Source organism: Capra hircus, chromosome 8 (genome assembly GCF_001704415.2).
Source record: "Capra hircus breed San Clemente chromosome 8, ASM170441v1, whole genome shotgun sequence".
Taxonomy (NCBI): Eukaryota; Metazoa; Chordata; class Mammalia; order Artiodactyla; family Bovidae; genus Capra; species Capra hircus.
In genome coordinates this window covers 9,616,638-9,631,563 of record NC_030815.1, presented here as the reverse complement: position 1 = coordinate 9,631,563, position 14,926 = coordinate 9,616,638, and the positions used below count along the sequence as shown (strand labels likewise).

The 14,926-nt window shown below is 38.2% G+C and overlaps 1 protein-coding gene across 9 annotated transcripts in view; it reads left to right on the top strand.

Annotated features, from left to right (window-relative positions):
- Nucleotides 1-14,926, top strand: part of HMBOX1 (homeobox containing 1) — a 198,498-nt gene that overhangs the window by 39,782 nt on the left and 143,790 nt on the right. The window lies entirely within an intron of this gene.

Here is a 14,926-nt window from a genome sequence, read left to right as displayed (position 1 = left end):
ATTCTTTTACTGTTCTACTTTTAATTATTAAAGGTAGTGCAGTGGTAAAAAATCGGCCTGTCAGTGTAGGAAGTGCAAGAGACACAGGTTTGATCCTGGATTGGGAAGATCCGTTGGAGTAGGAAATGGCTACCTCCTCCAGTATTCTTGTCAGAGGAGCCTGGTGGGCTACAGTCCATGGGATTGCAAAAGGTCCATTGTGACTGAGCAGACGTGCGCGCACCTGTGCGCACACACACGCGCTGAAGATAGCACCACATTCTTCTGTTGTTATGCTTTTAATTGCTGCTTTAGAAAACCATAACCAAGAGGATACCAGTAAAGGGAATAATAATGACTGTCAAATTTGTGTGTTTTTTAAGCACTTGACATGGCAGATTTAAATGAAATTCAAGAAAAATCATGTGTGTTGAATGCCGGCCAAATACTATAGAAATGTTTTTATTCTCAGAAGTTATAAGAACTGTTTAGAAATGAAAATTTTGAATCTGACATTTGTGCCTAAAATACGTATTTCTCTTTTCCCTAGAGAAAAATAACATACAAGGTTTGTCGGTCATATTAAATGGAGACTATTTCATGAATTGCTTTAGGAAATTGGTTTGAGTTCAGGCATGAGAAACTGAAATACAGTGTAGTGAATCCCCAACTGGGTCCCAAAAGATTAAAAGCTCCCTATAAACAGGATTGTTCTGAATGTCAGGGTCATTCACAGGGAGGAAGATGTGGAAAAGCTAGAAGTTTCTAGTTGTGTATTAACTAGAGTTTAAGGTAGCTCTCTGTGACTGGTGTGCAAACTGAGGCTCTTCAAACTTCCATAAAGTGGGAAATCGGAGGCAGAAATGGAAGTACGTAGCAAAGAGGGAGAACTAAAATGATATGCACTGAGGTGACAAAAAGATGTTTTGTGGATCAGTATAAAGCAGCAAACTGAGGCAAAATTCAGATTAAACTGGGAATCTTTGGGAAAGGAAACTGAGACAAAGAACTCCCAAGGGGTGTCCAGGAGTTATTAGGGATCTTGCCTATTATTGGAGATATGCTGAATATCTAGTACCTAAAATTCAAGTATTACTCCTGAATGAAAGTATATTGATGTAATTTAGAAAGATCTTCAGTGATCATTGTTGGTACCATGAAATATTTTTGCTCTGAAGTTAATTCTCAAGTAAACAGTACCTTACTTGACCTGTAGACCTGGCATTTTAGGAGAACTGTTTGCCAGAAAATGAGATGATTTTGGCTTCCTAGGTGGCATTAGTGGTAGAGAACCTGCCTGCCAGTGCAAGAGACATGAGAGATGCAGGTGTGATCTCTGGGTTGCGAAGATCCGCTGGGGAAAGACGTGGCAACCCCTTCCAGTGTTCTTCCCTGGAAAATCCTATGGACAGAGGAGCACGGTGGGTTATGGTCCATAGGGTCGCAAAGATTCGGACGTGACTGGAGCGACTTAGCACGCAGACAATATTTAGCAATGACTCATCCTTTATCATTCAGGTTAAATACAGTTAACTGTAAATAACTGCTGATGAAGTCACATGAAAGACTTGAAATGATAACTTTCATACTGATAAGTTTTCTTACTGAGAGTTGAATCCTGGGTAATTGTGTTGGGCTTAGTACTCCTAGTGTCTCTTTTTCCTGTTTTCACTCAAGTAATTTCACATATTTGCATATAAGTATCACATTTTTATGTCCAAAGAAGTATGTTCCATCTACTGAATGCCTGTGAATGTGGATTTCATTCTGTGTCCATCTGTTAACCTGTTTACCAAAAGCTGTATAATTATGTGAAGTTCTATGCATGTATTTATTTTGTCATTCATTTTAGTCGCTTAGTCGTGTCTGACTCTTTGTGACCCCATGAACTGCAGCACGCCAGGCCTTCCTGTCCATCACCAACTCCCGGAGTCCACCCAAACCTATGACCATTGAGTCGGTAATGCCATCCAACCATCTCATCCTCTGTCGTCCCCTTCTCCTCCTGCCCTCAATCTTTCCAAGCATCAGGGTCTTTTCCAATGAGTCAGCTCTTCTCATCAGGTGGCCGAAGTATTGGAGTTTCAGCTTCAACATCAGTCCTTCCAATGAACACCCAGGACTGATCTCCTTTAGGATGGACTGGTTGGATCTCCTTGGAGTGCAAGGGACTCTCAAGAGTCTTCTCCAACACCACAGTTCAAAAGCATCAATTCTTCGATGCTGAGCCTTTTTTACAGTCCAACTCTCACACCCGTACATGACCACTGGAAAAACCATAGCCTTGAGTACATGGACCATTGTTGGCAAAGTAACGTCTCTGCTTTTTAATACTCTGTCTAGGTTGGTCATAACTTTCCTTCCAAGGAGTAAGCGTCTTTTAATTTCATGGCTGCAGCCACCATCTGCAGTGATTTTGGAGCCCCCAAAAATAAAGTCAGCCACTGTTTCCACTGTTTCCCCATCTATTTGCCATGAAGTGATGGGACCAGATGCCATGATCTTAGTTTTCTGAATGTTGAGCTTTAAGCCAACTTTTTTCCCTCTCCTCTTTCACTTTCATCAAGAGGCTCCTTAGTTCTTCACTTTCTGCCATAAGGGTGGTGTCATCTGTGTATCTGAGGTTATTGATATTTCTCCCGGCAATCTTGATTCCACCTTAGCTTCATCCAGCCCAGCATTTCTCATGATGTACATTGCATATCAGTTAAATAAGCAGGGTGACAGTACACAGCCTTGACGTACTCCTTTTCCTATTTGGAACCAGTCTGTTGTTCCATGTCCAGTTCTAACTGTTGCTTCCTGACCTGCTTACAGGTTTCTCCGGAGGCAGGTTAGGTGGTCTGGTATTCCCATCTCTTTCAGAATTTTCCACAGTTATTTTGTCATTAAATAACATTTATTTCTACTTTGTGATTAGTACTGCAATGAAGTTAGAGCCAAAAGAGAAAAGGTTTCTCTGCTGCTCTGTGATCTTAAACAAAGAGCTCCCAGGTCCAGGTTGTCACATTTGAGACAGCCTTAAATATTCTAAAAAGTTACTTCAGGTTGTAGCATAAAATTTCCCCCTACCTGGAAATATTATCATATGCAATATAGCTTTACAAACTCCCACAGTAAAACTCTTCAGATGTGCCATCTGTATAGCAGTGTTGTTCATTGATTTTCTGCCTCTACATGGTTGCTTCATTGAGTATATCCTCGTGAAGACAGAGCATCTCTCATTAGAATCGCTCTACCCTCCTCTTCCCATAATGCTGTAAAGATGTTCCTGGTATTCATGTGCATACAGGTGGAAATCCTTACTGAGGGAGCAAAATCACTTGGGTTCTTTGACCCAGTAGTATTATGAAGTGCCCTCTGATTATGCTAGACCCACCTACTAACTTAATATACAAAAGTATGCTCTGCTTTGAGATCCAATGACTGGTTATTTAGACTGGTTATGAAATGAGAAATGTACCAGGAAATTTTTTGTTTCATAAAGAAATAGCTAAAAGGTGACTGATGTTATCTAATGAAGGCATGTCCTTCTTACAAAAAAAATACTTTCCTGTATAATTATGATCTCTCTGATTGTTGTGATCTGTGTCTTTTCACTATTTTCAATTGAAAGATGAGATGTTGCAAGTGATAGTCAGAATTCAGTGGTTTTTTAAAAAATGAGCTTATTATCAATGTTATTTTTATGTGAAATAAGTGCACACATCATTGGAAAGATCATTCAGAATTACAAAATAAATGTCCATTCATAGACCAGTTTAAGAATAATGTATTATAGCAGTGATCTGTAAGTATAAACAAATAACTGTTTTACTCTGAAAGTTTAACCCTTTGACCTATAGTTAATCTTGTTTTTATCTTTTATTACTCATTTGTACTTGTTCATCGGTCCGAAGCACTTGCCAATCAGAATTGAAAGAGAGCTTTGAAATATAGCAGCTGTCAGTCAAGAACCAAACCAGAAAGCCACAGTAGCTCTCTGACTCGTCTACATCCTGGTATTTATTAATCACCCAGCAGTAATCAGTGCACCCACTTTTATTCAACCTCCATTTGCAAATGCCTCCTTTGTGTCAAGACAGGTTAGTACTTTAAAATGCCAAAATGATTCAGTGACTGTTTTACCTAACGTGACAAAATTGTTGTTTCATTCAAATGCTCTAGAAAAAGACACTACGTTCAATTTTGTTGTCTCTTCTTTATTTTCTATTATATCCTGAATATTTTCCATGGTATTAGATGTTGATTTCTAAATTTTTCCTTAGGAACATATATTAATGAACTCTGTGTGTCATAATATCTTTAATAATCATCTATTGCTGACATGTGGATTGTTTCTAGTATTTCATTATTTTAAGCATTCTTGTGACTTCATATTTGCACATATCTGTGTGATATATTCCAAATTTGAAGTCTTTATATAAATATATAATCTCATTTTAATGTTTTCTCTGCTGGTACCTTCACACATATGTATGTAAATCTGCTTTGGTAGATTCCTCTAGTACAGATTTCAGTAAAAACGACTTATAATCTTATTTCAGAAGGATAATTTGCAGAGAATTATATAAGCTATACATGTGATGTCATCGAAGACCTGAATACTAAGGAAAAGCTTTTAGAAATATTAGTATTTGCAGTTGGACCTTTGTATAAGTACTCTTGGTTGCCTAGTCTGTGGGTCTCTCTTTCCTTCCTTTTGTTCTTGTATAGGTCAGTGTACCTACAGATGACATTATCTATAGCTTAAAAACAATAAGCTATAGATATTGTTGTTTCTCAGTGGGGATGGCAGAGTGGGGTAAAGGAAGAGGGCTCTTTGCCGAAGGTTATTGGTCTTAGTTAACTTATTCCAAAGCTGTCTTGTCTTCCAGCCTCCTTGTTATATGAAATAGTAAGTGTTCTTGTAGTGTAGGGTACCTTGAGTGGTGCTGTCTATTATTTGCTCTAGAAAGTATATTAGTGAAACTTTGAGAGGTAGAAATGATTTGGAAAAGGTGAAAAATCCTGCGTGTAACACTTTCAGTGGGAGAAATCACATAAGCCAGTGTTCAAGGAGTCATCAGATTGATGGCCACATGCAAGTTTCTTGTGCCTTACAGCAAAAAAGGGAGAGTTACCATATCAAACTCTGTTTTCCGTAAGTGATATCTCAGTCCTAAAGAGTCCTCTAGGACTCTCAGGAACATCTGCAGACTTTGTTACCTCATTTTCTCCAGCAAGCTTGAAACTTGGCTTTTAAGGTCTAAGTTCTCCTATGAAGAGAGCTGTAGTCAAAGCTCTGTAGGAGCTAATAGGAAAACACTAGTTTAGTGTCATGTGTTCACACACAGCCCTGGGCTGTAGCAGAAAATGTGGGAGTTGTGCTAGTGAAAGGTTGTCGTTGAATCATGCAAAGATGCTGGGATTCTTGGCCCCAGGAGGAGAAGAATTCAATCCAGGGCCAGAGATGAGGCTTGATCGCTTAGAGCTTTTGTGTAATGAAGTTTTATTAAAGTACAAAGGAGAAAGAGAAAGCTTCTGACGTAGGCATCAGAAGGGGGCAGAAAGAGTACCCCCCTCTAGTCTTCAGCTGGATGTTATATAGTCACTAGCGGTGTGTTAATGAAAGAAAGGAATGTCTTAAAACTCAGAATGGCACCAGGCCCCTCACCCATAAGATGCATTTTGGTTTTATCTTGGCACCAAATGGTTCATCCTGGGCCATAAAATGATTGACTTGAATCTTGAAGGGCAGATCACCATACAAATAGTTTCATTTACATAGATTGGAGGAATGGTATCTGAGTAGAACATACTGGTTTGTCAAGTAGGTTCTGAGCCAAAAGGGGGAACTGACTTGAAGACAGAGTTTGGGGTAAATGCATAGTACATTAGCATAGCTTAAGACAAATATTTCCATAAGAAAAAGGCATTGGTTAACTTCTGGTGAAACCAGGTGACATTATGGCAACACAGTATTTTAAGAGAAACCTCCTTTTAAATTTGTATAGAGAAGGAAAAAATATGGCTAGTTTGTTTCCTCCTGCCTCTTAAGAGAGGTAAAAATGTCTGACACTTGCAGGCTATTTCCTCAGTTTGGAGACCCCTGGCCTTCCTGCCTGTTACCCTCTCACTAGCATGGAACCCAGGTAGTTAATGGTGACAATTTATTAAATAATACTTTTCTTGTGCCTTTCAAAATAGTTAATTCTCCACTAATGGAGAGCTTTGTCTTCTCATCCTTTCCCAAATTAATACCTTATGTTTACATAATTCATTAAGAAAAATATTTATGCACCTCCTTTGTGCCAGACTCTGTTTAAGGTCCTAGGAATATAATGGTGAACTAGCCTGAAAGTATCTATTTAAATAGGGCTGGGGGTTCAGATATATAAACAAGTAAATAATTTTAGATGGTGGTAAGTTCTACAAGAGTATATATCAAGGTTATGATAGGGCATTTTAAATTATGTGGTCGTGAAAAGTCTCTCTGAGGTGACATTTGAATTAGCACCTCAGTAGGAAACCAGGTGTGAAAAGAATATTTTAGATGAATGCAGTTAAACTCTTAAAACAGGAGTGAGCTTGGGGTTTGTTTGTTCGTTTAGTGGCTAAGTCTTGTCTGACTCTTTGTGATCCTATGGACTATAGCCTGCCAGGCTGCTCTATCCATGGGATTTCCCAGCAAGACTACTGAAGTGGGTTGTCATTTCTTCCTCCAGGGGATCTTCCCAACCCAGGGATCAGACCCAGGGACTGAACCCACGTCTCCGGCGTTGGCAGGCAGATTCTTTACCACTGAGCCACCAGGGAAGTCAAGCTTGGGGGATTCAAGATTAGAAACAAAGCAATGGTGCCTAGGGTTTAGGGAGTGAGGGCAGAGGCTGAATCTTTTATGGCAGTGTATGTAGGTCATGATAAATTTTGCTCCGTACACACTGAGAAGCTACTATTGCATTTTAAGTAGGGGCAAGGCATGATTGGAATTGTAGTTTTAAAAGATCATTTTGGCTGTCACTGAGAATGATTCGTAAGCTCTGCTTTATAAAGTGAACAAATACAGGCAGACAGTAATAGCCAATGTAAAGCCAGTGTATTATGGGACGCCCTTATTTGAGTTCTTTTACTTCATACCCCTCCTTTTTAAAATTTTTATAGTCTTTGTGGTTTTTTAAAGAGTAGGTTTAGCAGTCTTTTAGTTGACTTCAATGTTCCTTGTGTTTTTCCCTTATCAACTTCTTAGAGGAAAATCTTTTAATCTGTTTTTCTGTGAGTACTCAGTAGTTTCAGTTAATTACAGACTAACTGGCCACTTCAAAACTTAGTGAGTTGAAACAATGGGGATTTATTTCTCATGATTCTGAAAGTTGGCTGGGCTGCTTCTCTGTTGGTTTTGCCTTGGTTTGCTTATGTGCCTCCATTTAGGTGGTTTGACTAGACTGAAGGTCCAAGATAGCCTTACCTGCGTGTCTGGCTGTTGGTTGGTGTGCCTTGGTTCTCTGTGTGTCCTCTCAATTTCCAGTAAACTAGACCATCTTCTTTACATGATAATTTCGTGGTATCTCTGCAAGAAAGAGAAAAGTAGAAGTTCTCAGAGGCTTAAGGTTTAGGTTGGGAGGTTGTATGACCTCACTTGCATCATTTTCTGTTGGTGAAAGAAGTGCAGTCAGATTCCAGTCCTCCCTCTTGATGGGAAGAGAGGCAAAGTCACATTGCAAAGGAGCAATTATTATGACCCTCTACGAAAGTAGTCTGCCACAGTTCACTCTCTAACCACTAAAATTTGTATTCCTGCCAAATGCAGATATACTCATCCTCTCCTCTAACTCCCCAAATCTAATTGCAGCCTTACTCTCCAAGTCCAAGATCTCTTGATCTGCACTGGGTCCAGATATAAATAAGGCCCCTCAAGTTCATTTCCTCAGAACTCTTGCTTCAGAGACCTGTAAACTAAAACGAATACCAAATCAGTGATCTTAGGTTTCTAGCTTAAGAAATTGGACAAACGTGAACAAATTAAACCCACAGTAAGCAAAAGGTAAGAAATAATCAAGAATGATAATCAGGAAAATAGAAAATAAGCAGGGAAATCAGTGAAACCAATAACCGGTTCTTTGAAAAGCTTCTTAAAGTTTGACTACCTACATTAGTCAAGAAAAAAGGAAAAGACACAAACTACCAATATGTGAAATAAAAAGGATATCACTACAGATCCTCCAAACATTAAAAGAATAGAGAATATTGTGAACAAATTTGATTATTATTTTTTATTTTTTAAATTTATTTTTAATTGGATGATTGCTTTACAGTAGCATGTTAGTTTCTGCCATATAGTGTCATGAATCATTTGTCCCATCCCTCTTGAACTTCCCTTATGCCAATAAATGTAACTTAGACAAATGATCAGATTCCTTGATGGATGCAAACTATCAAGGCTCATTCAGAAAGAAAATAGATAACGTGAAAATCCGTATGTATGTTAAAGAAATTAGATTTGTAGATAAAAACCTTACCACCAAAAAGAAGACTTGAAAGTAACTTCTGAGTCAGATGTCCTCTCAGTGAATTCTCCCAAACATTTAAGAAAGAAATGATGCCAGTTCCACACAAGCTCTTTCCAAAAATAGAAGAGAAGAGGAACACTTCTGAACTCATTTCATGCAGCCTGTATTACTCTGATACCAAGTCAAAGACATGACAGGAAAAGAAATCTGTAAACCACTATCCCTTGAGAACATACGCAGAAACTCTTATTAAAATATTGGGAAATGATAAACAAAATGGAAACAAATTGAATCCAACAATATAATAAAAAGTTATTATATCGTGACTAATGTAATGTCAAAAAATGTAAGGTTGGTTTAACATTCGAAAATCAGTCCGTGTGATTCACCATATTAACAGGCTAAACTGAAAGAACAGTGTTACGGTGGTTTAGTTGTAAGTCGTGTCTGACTTTTGTGACCTCATGGATTGTAACCCACCAGGCTCCTCTGTCAGTGGGATTCTCCAGGCAAGAATACTGAAGTGGATCTTCAGGGGATCTTCCTGACACAGGAATTGAACCCCGGTCTCCTGCATTGCAGGCAGATCATTTCAATAGATGGAGAAATGTACCATTCATGAAACAAAAAGCCAAGCTTGGCAAACAAATAATAAAGCAAACTTCCTTAAACTGATAAAAACCTAAAACTTGCATTGTACTCACTCTGAGGACTGAGTGCTTTCCTCCTATGACTGGGAACAGAGCAAGAGTTTCTGCCCTTACTGCTTTGTTTAGCAATGTACTAGAGTTCCTAGGCCTTACAGTAAGATAGGAAACTGAAAGGCTGATAGATTTATTAAAAAAAAAAAACAAAAAACTGTCATTATACACAGGCAGCCTTGATTGTGTTTGTAGAAAATGCTGTGGAATTTAAATTTTTTTTAAGTCCCTAGAACTATTAAATCAGTTTAGCCAAATCACAGGGCATATGTTCAATATACAGAAATCATTTTTAGTTCCGTATACCCTTATCTGGTATTCGCACTGAACACTGGAAAGTCAAAGTTCAACAACAATGCCATTTATAATAATATACAAAAATGAAATACTTTAGAATAAATAATAAATGTGGACAAGACCACATTTATTATTATGATGCTGAAAACCACAGAACATTGCTCATATATATTAAAGAAGACCTAAATAAATGGAGATATATAATATGTTCCTCTTGCCTGGCAAATCCCATGGACGGAGGAGCCTGGTAGTCACCAAGAGTTGGACACGACCGAGAGACTTCACTTTCACTTTTCACTTTCATGCATTGGAGAAGGAAATGGGAGCCCACTCCAGTGTTCTTGCCTGGAGAATCCCAGGGACGGGGGATCCTGGTGGGCTGCCGTCTGTGGGGTCGCACAGAGTCGGACACGACTGAAGCGACTTAGCAGCAGCAGCAGCAGCATAATATGTTCATGGATCAGAAGAATCCGTTTTAAAATTTCATTTCTCCCCAGATTGATCCATAGATTCAACTCAATCTTAAAACCGTAGGAGGCTTTTTTGTAGAACCTGACAAATTGGGTCTATAATTTATATGGAAATTTAGAAGACCTCTCTGACCCATTAGAAAAAAGAACAGCAAAACTGGAGGAATTGCACTATTTGATTTTAAGACTTACTGTAAAGTTATGGTAATCAAAGCAGTGTGGTATTAGCATAAGAATATATCAGTTGTACAGAGTCTACAAACACCCACACATTAATGGTCAGTGGATTTTTTACAAAGATGCCAAGGCAATTCTTTGGGCCAACAGTACTGGAGAACTATTTATAATAGCCAAAGCATGGAAACAGCCTTCATGCCCATTGACAGATGAATGGATAAAGCAGATGTGGTACATAGATACAGTGGAATATTGTTGTTTAGTTGCTAGCTCGTGTCCTACTCTTTTGTGACCCCATGGATTGTAGCCCTCCCGGCTCCTCCATCCATGGGATTTCCTTTTGAAGGGGATCTTCCTAATCCAGGGATTGACCCCATGTCTACTGCATTGGCAGGTGGATTCTTTACCACTGAGCCGCTAGGAAAGCCCACAGTGGAATATTACTGAGCCATTAAAAAGAACGAAGCAATGCCATCTGCAGCAAGTGGACCTCAAGATTGTCGTACTGAGTGAGGTAGGCCAGAGAAAGACAAATATGGTATGATATTGCTTACATGCGGAATCTAAAAGATTCAAATGAACTTATTTACAAAACAAACAGGTTCACAGATTTAGGGAACAAATTGATGGTTACAGGGGTGTGGAGGGTAAGGGAAAGGATAGCTAGGGAGTTTGGAATGGATGTGTACACATTGCTATACCTAAAATGGATAACCATCAAGGACTTAACTGTATAGCATAGGGAACTCTGCTCAGTGTTATGTAAATGGGAAGAGATTGAAAAAGCATAGATGCGTGTCTGTGTGTAACTAAATTACTTTGCCATACACTTGAAGTTTTGTGAGTGACAGGGACGCCTGGCATGCTGCAGTCCATCGGGTTGCAAAGAGTTGGACATGACTTAGCAACTGAGCAACAACAACACTTGAAACTAACACAACATTGTTAATCACCTATCCTCCAATATAAAATAAAAAGTTTATAAAAATGGTGCTGGAGAAATTGTATATACTGATGGGGTAGGACTGAAGGGAGGAGAACAGGGGAGAGACCTTGACCCTTGTCTCATATCATATCCAGAAATAACTGGAATGGGTTATAGTCCTTAACCTAAGTGCTGAGACTTAAAAACGTCTGGAAGAAACGTAAGAGAAAATGTGAATTTGCAGAGGCAGTATTTCTTCGAGAAGACCCAACAAGCGTGAATGATAATAGAATGAATATTGATAAGTTTCACTACATAAAATTTAAAACTTTCTTTGAAAGGGGTGATTAAAGAGCAGCAGTATCATATTACAAACATGTGCATCCTGAGATGGGTGTAGTTTGTATGTTTATTTTGCAATCTCTTAGTACAGTGTAGTGTGGAACAGAGTGCTGAGTTTAAATTCAGAAATTTTCTCATTTGTAATCCTAACTCTGACACTTGTCAAAGATATAGTTTACTCAATTACTTAGTGTTGTTAACATTTTCAGAGCCTTGGTTTTCCTTTCTTTTCTCTTTTGTGAAATAGTCGTATGAATGCTCACCTTATGGGATTACAGTGATGGTCAAAAAGGAATAAAAAATGAGAGTGCTGTTGCTGTTATTTAGTGTGTCGCTTTTGTTATACATGTTGTTGATCCTTAACTTCTCCGCTCATGAAATGGCACATGTGAAAGAACCCCCCTTCGACACGTAACCAACTATACTTAGCTTTTAGGGGAAGTCTGAAATTTTTTAATGTTTCATTAGATGTTTAAATAGATCTCCAGTTTATCCTTCTGATCCTTGTGATGATGGAAATCAAAGTAGGTATAGTGACATTATTTTCATTTTCTTTTAAGAGAACTGCTCACACTACTTTTGTGGACACACTGTAGTTTTATGCCAAACCAGTCCTTTTTACTAGTAATATTTTAATGAGTAATTTAAAAACATTTCCTAAATGTGTAGAGATATTTAGTAATGTCACTTATTATATGAATAGCTATTGTAACATTTTAATATATTCTGTGTATTATATACTTAAACTGTAAAACAGTAGAATCAATTAGTCATTAGTGTACTTTCTTCTTGGAAGCTTTTTTCCGTGCACTTTTTTAGCATGGTAGGTTCAGCTACCCTTTAAAACATGCAGTCATATTTGCAGTTATACACTGTGAGGAATGAAGGATAGTTAAGTGGTTCCCAAGAGCATATCAGGTACTTTGATCCAAAAAGCGAATAATTTCATGTCAAACAGAACAAACTCCATTGCTTCACAAATCCATGTGGCTTTGGCACAGAGAAGATGAGTTTTTTAATATCTGAAAGTTAGATTGTAGAGCCTCATCCATGACGCACTCATACATTAAAAGTTTAAACTTTCTTTATTACAGACATGAAGACCCTCCTTCTGTAAAGGACCACTGAATCCAAGGGTTAAAAAATAACAGCAACCACGGCCGCTTTCAAAAAGGCCAAATTAAGGGATTTGAAGGCAAGAGAAATAGAAAATGTTACTATCATTCTGCTTTTAAAAAGTACAAGATGGTTTTTCATTTTGTATCAGGGTAGATAAGACAGGATATGAGACAGTGGTGTGGAAGAGATCAAGAGAAAAAAAGCCACTGTCTTTTTTTCTGTGTTCTGTATTGCTTTTTTCCTGTTTAGTTGTTGGTCAACTATGTTCACCATCACCCAAGCTATCCCACTGGGACAAGAGGAGAAAAATGGATACAAGATGGGTGGTAAAGATGGTACAGCAGAGGTAGGAAAGCATTTATAAACTGGTACTGGGGGCTTCAAAGTGGGTGTTGATACTTCTGTACAGATTTACAAAGTTCTTTGGATTGTGCTAATAAGTTATTGCTGTTTTTTATCCATGCTCATTGAGATTCTGTTTTTCTCCTTAGCAGTTAATCATTGTTCCTAACCTCTATTCTTTTTGACTTTATGCTACTTTTAACTCTAAGGAAGATTATTCTTATATATACAACATTATCATTTACTAGATTACTTACTTACCATAGGCCAGATGGCTTCATAAGCCACAGGCACCCAAGTCCTTGGGTTAGTGTATGAGATACAAAATCTTATTCATGGCTCCCACTCAGGTTGTTGGATCAATCTCTTTGTGATACGGAATCTTCTTATTAATGGCTTTGAACTTTTCTGTTCTTCTTTAGAGAAAGTCCTTTCTATTTGTGAAAATAGAGTAAAGCCCAACAGATTTTCTTGAATACAATCTAGTGATGATATCTTCTGGTATTGCTAAAATATAAATCTTCGAGACTGGTGACCTGTCTTCCATAATACTTATCTTCCATAATACTTTGCACAAGAGTAGAGGCTTAATATACGTTAATAAAAGTAAGAGTATTATTTGCATCATTTAGAGTCCTCCATGTATTGGGAAAGGAAAAGAGGAATAAATATGTTTGATGACTAAGAAAAGCATAGATTTTCTAAGTGAGATCATCAAAAATTTTCTTGAAGACACCTTGTGGGAAAAAAAATAAAAAAGACTTTAAAACATTAGAAAGTGCTATTTGAGGGTAAAGCATGTCTCCCCTTATTCATTTTTCTTCCTTAATATATTGTGCTACCTTGTTTGTTTGTTTGTTTTTCCTTCCTCTTTCTCCCAGCCCCTTATTCACAGCTGCTTTTTGTACATACTTGAGTTATTAGGTCTCATCAGGGGTGCCTCATTTGAATCTCTGTCTCTGTGTAGCCTGTTCTCTTTCTCTGAGAAGATTACCGGCCTATTACATTACTTTCATTTGTTTAAAGCCAGGATAACTGGCTTTTGCCTCAAGGTATCATAGAGTTCTTATGTGTCTAACATCCCGAGCCTAGTTAGTTCCCCATATTTCATGAAACAGACTTTGATGGCTGTTCCACATCCTAGTGATCAAGTATCTCTAATGTTATAAAGAAAGAGCACTGTTGAAATGTGACCTTGCACAAGTCAGCCTCATTCATCTGCAAAATGGAGAGAATTAATGTGTGTCCTTGAACCTAATATGGTTTGTTGTGAGTAAAGATTAAACCAAGCTTTGTAAAAAGCTACAGGACCTCTACAGCTTTAAGATGTTCTGGGGATGATATTTCCAAAGTACCACGTAGGAAAGATTGCATTAAAATAAAATACACTCTGTGAAGCAGCAAGGGGTATCTTTTCAGTCTCATTTCTTTATCTGTAGTAGTCTCTTTATCCTCTGTCTGTAGAAATTCAATCTACCTCTAAAAGCCTAGGGCAAATGTTACCACCTTCATAAATTTTCTCTTTATGTTCTAAATTAAAAGTGATGTCACCCTCCTGGAATTCAATAACTTGGCAGGGTTTTTTTCACCATTTTTTAAAGTCTTTATTGAATTTGTTAGTTTTGCCTTTGTTTCACATTTTGGTTTCTTGGCTTCCAGGCATATGGGATCTTAGCTCCCTGACCAGGGATTGAACCCATACTCTCTGTATTCGAGGGCAGAGTCTTAACCACTGGACCGTCAGGGAAGTCCCATTTTCGCAGCTCTCTAATGGATGTAGCAGCTCCCTTATTTTCGCATTCTTGGCCACCCGCCCCCTATACCTGAGAGAACCATCTAAATATTATAAAACAGAGATTAGACTAGAGCTGTGGTCACTCCAGCCTTAATGTGTCCGACATCACATGGGGGATCCTGATCTCACGCACTCTTGGAAGTTGGGGGTCAGAACTTCTGCTGCAACCACACTTTTCTTCCTTTAGTCTCTTGCATTTTACATGCCCCCTCCCACAGTAGGTCTTTTGCGCATGATGTTGCTTTCGCCAAGAATTAGTGTTTCTTTCTTTGTCTTATGAGGCTTGTCCT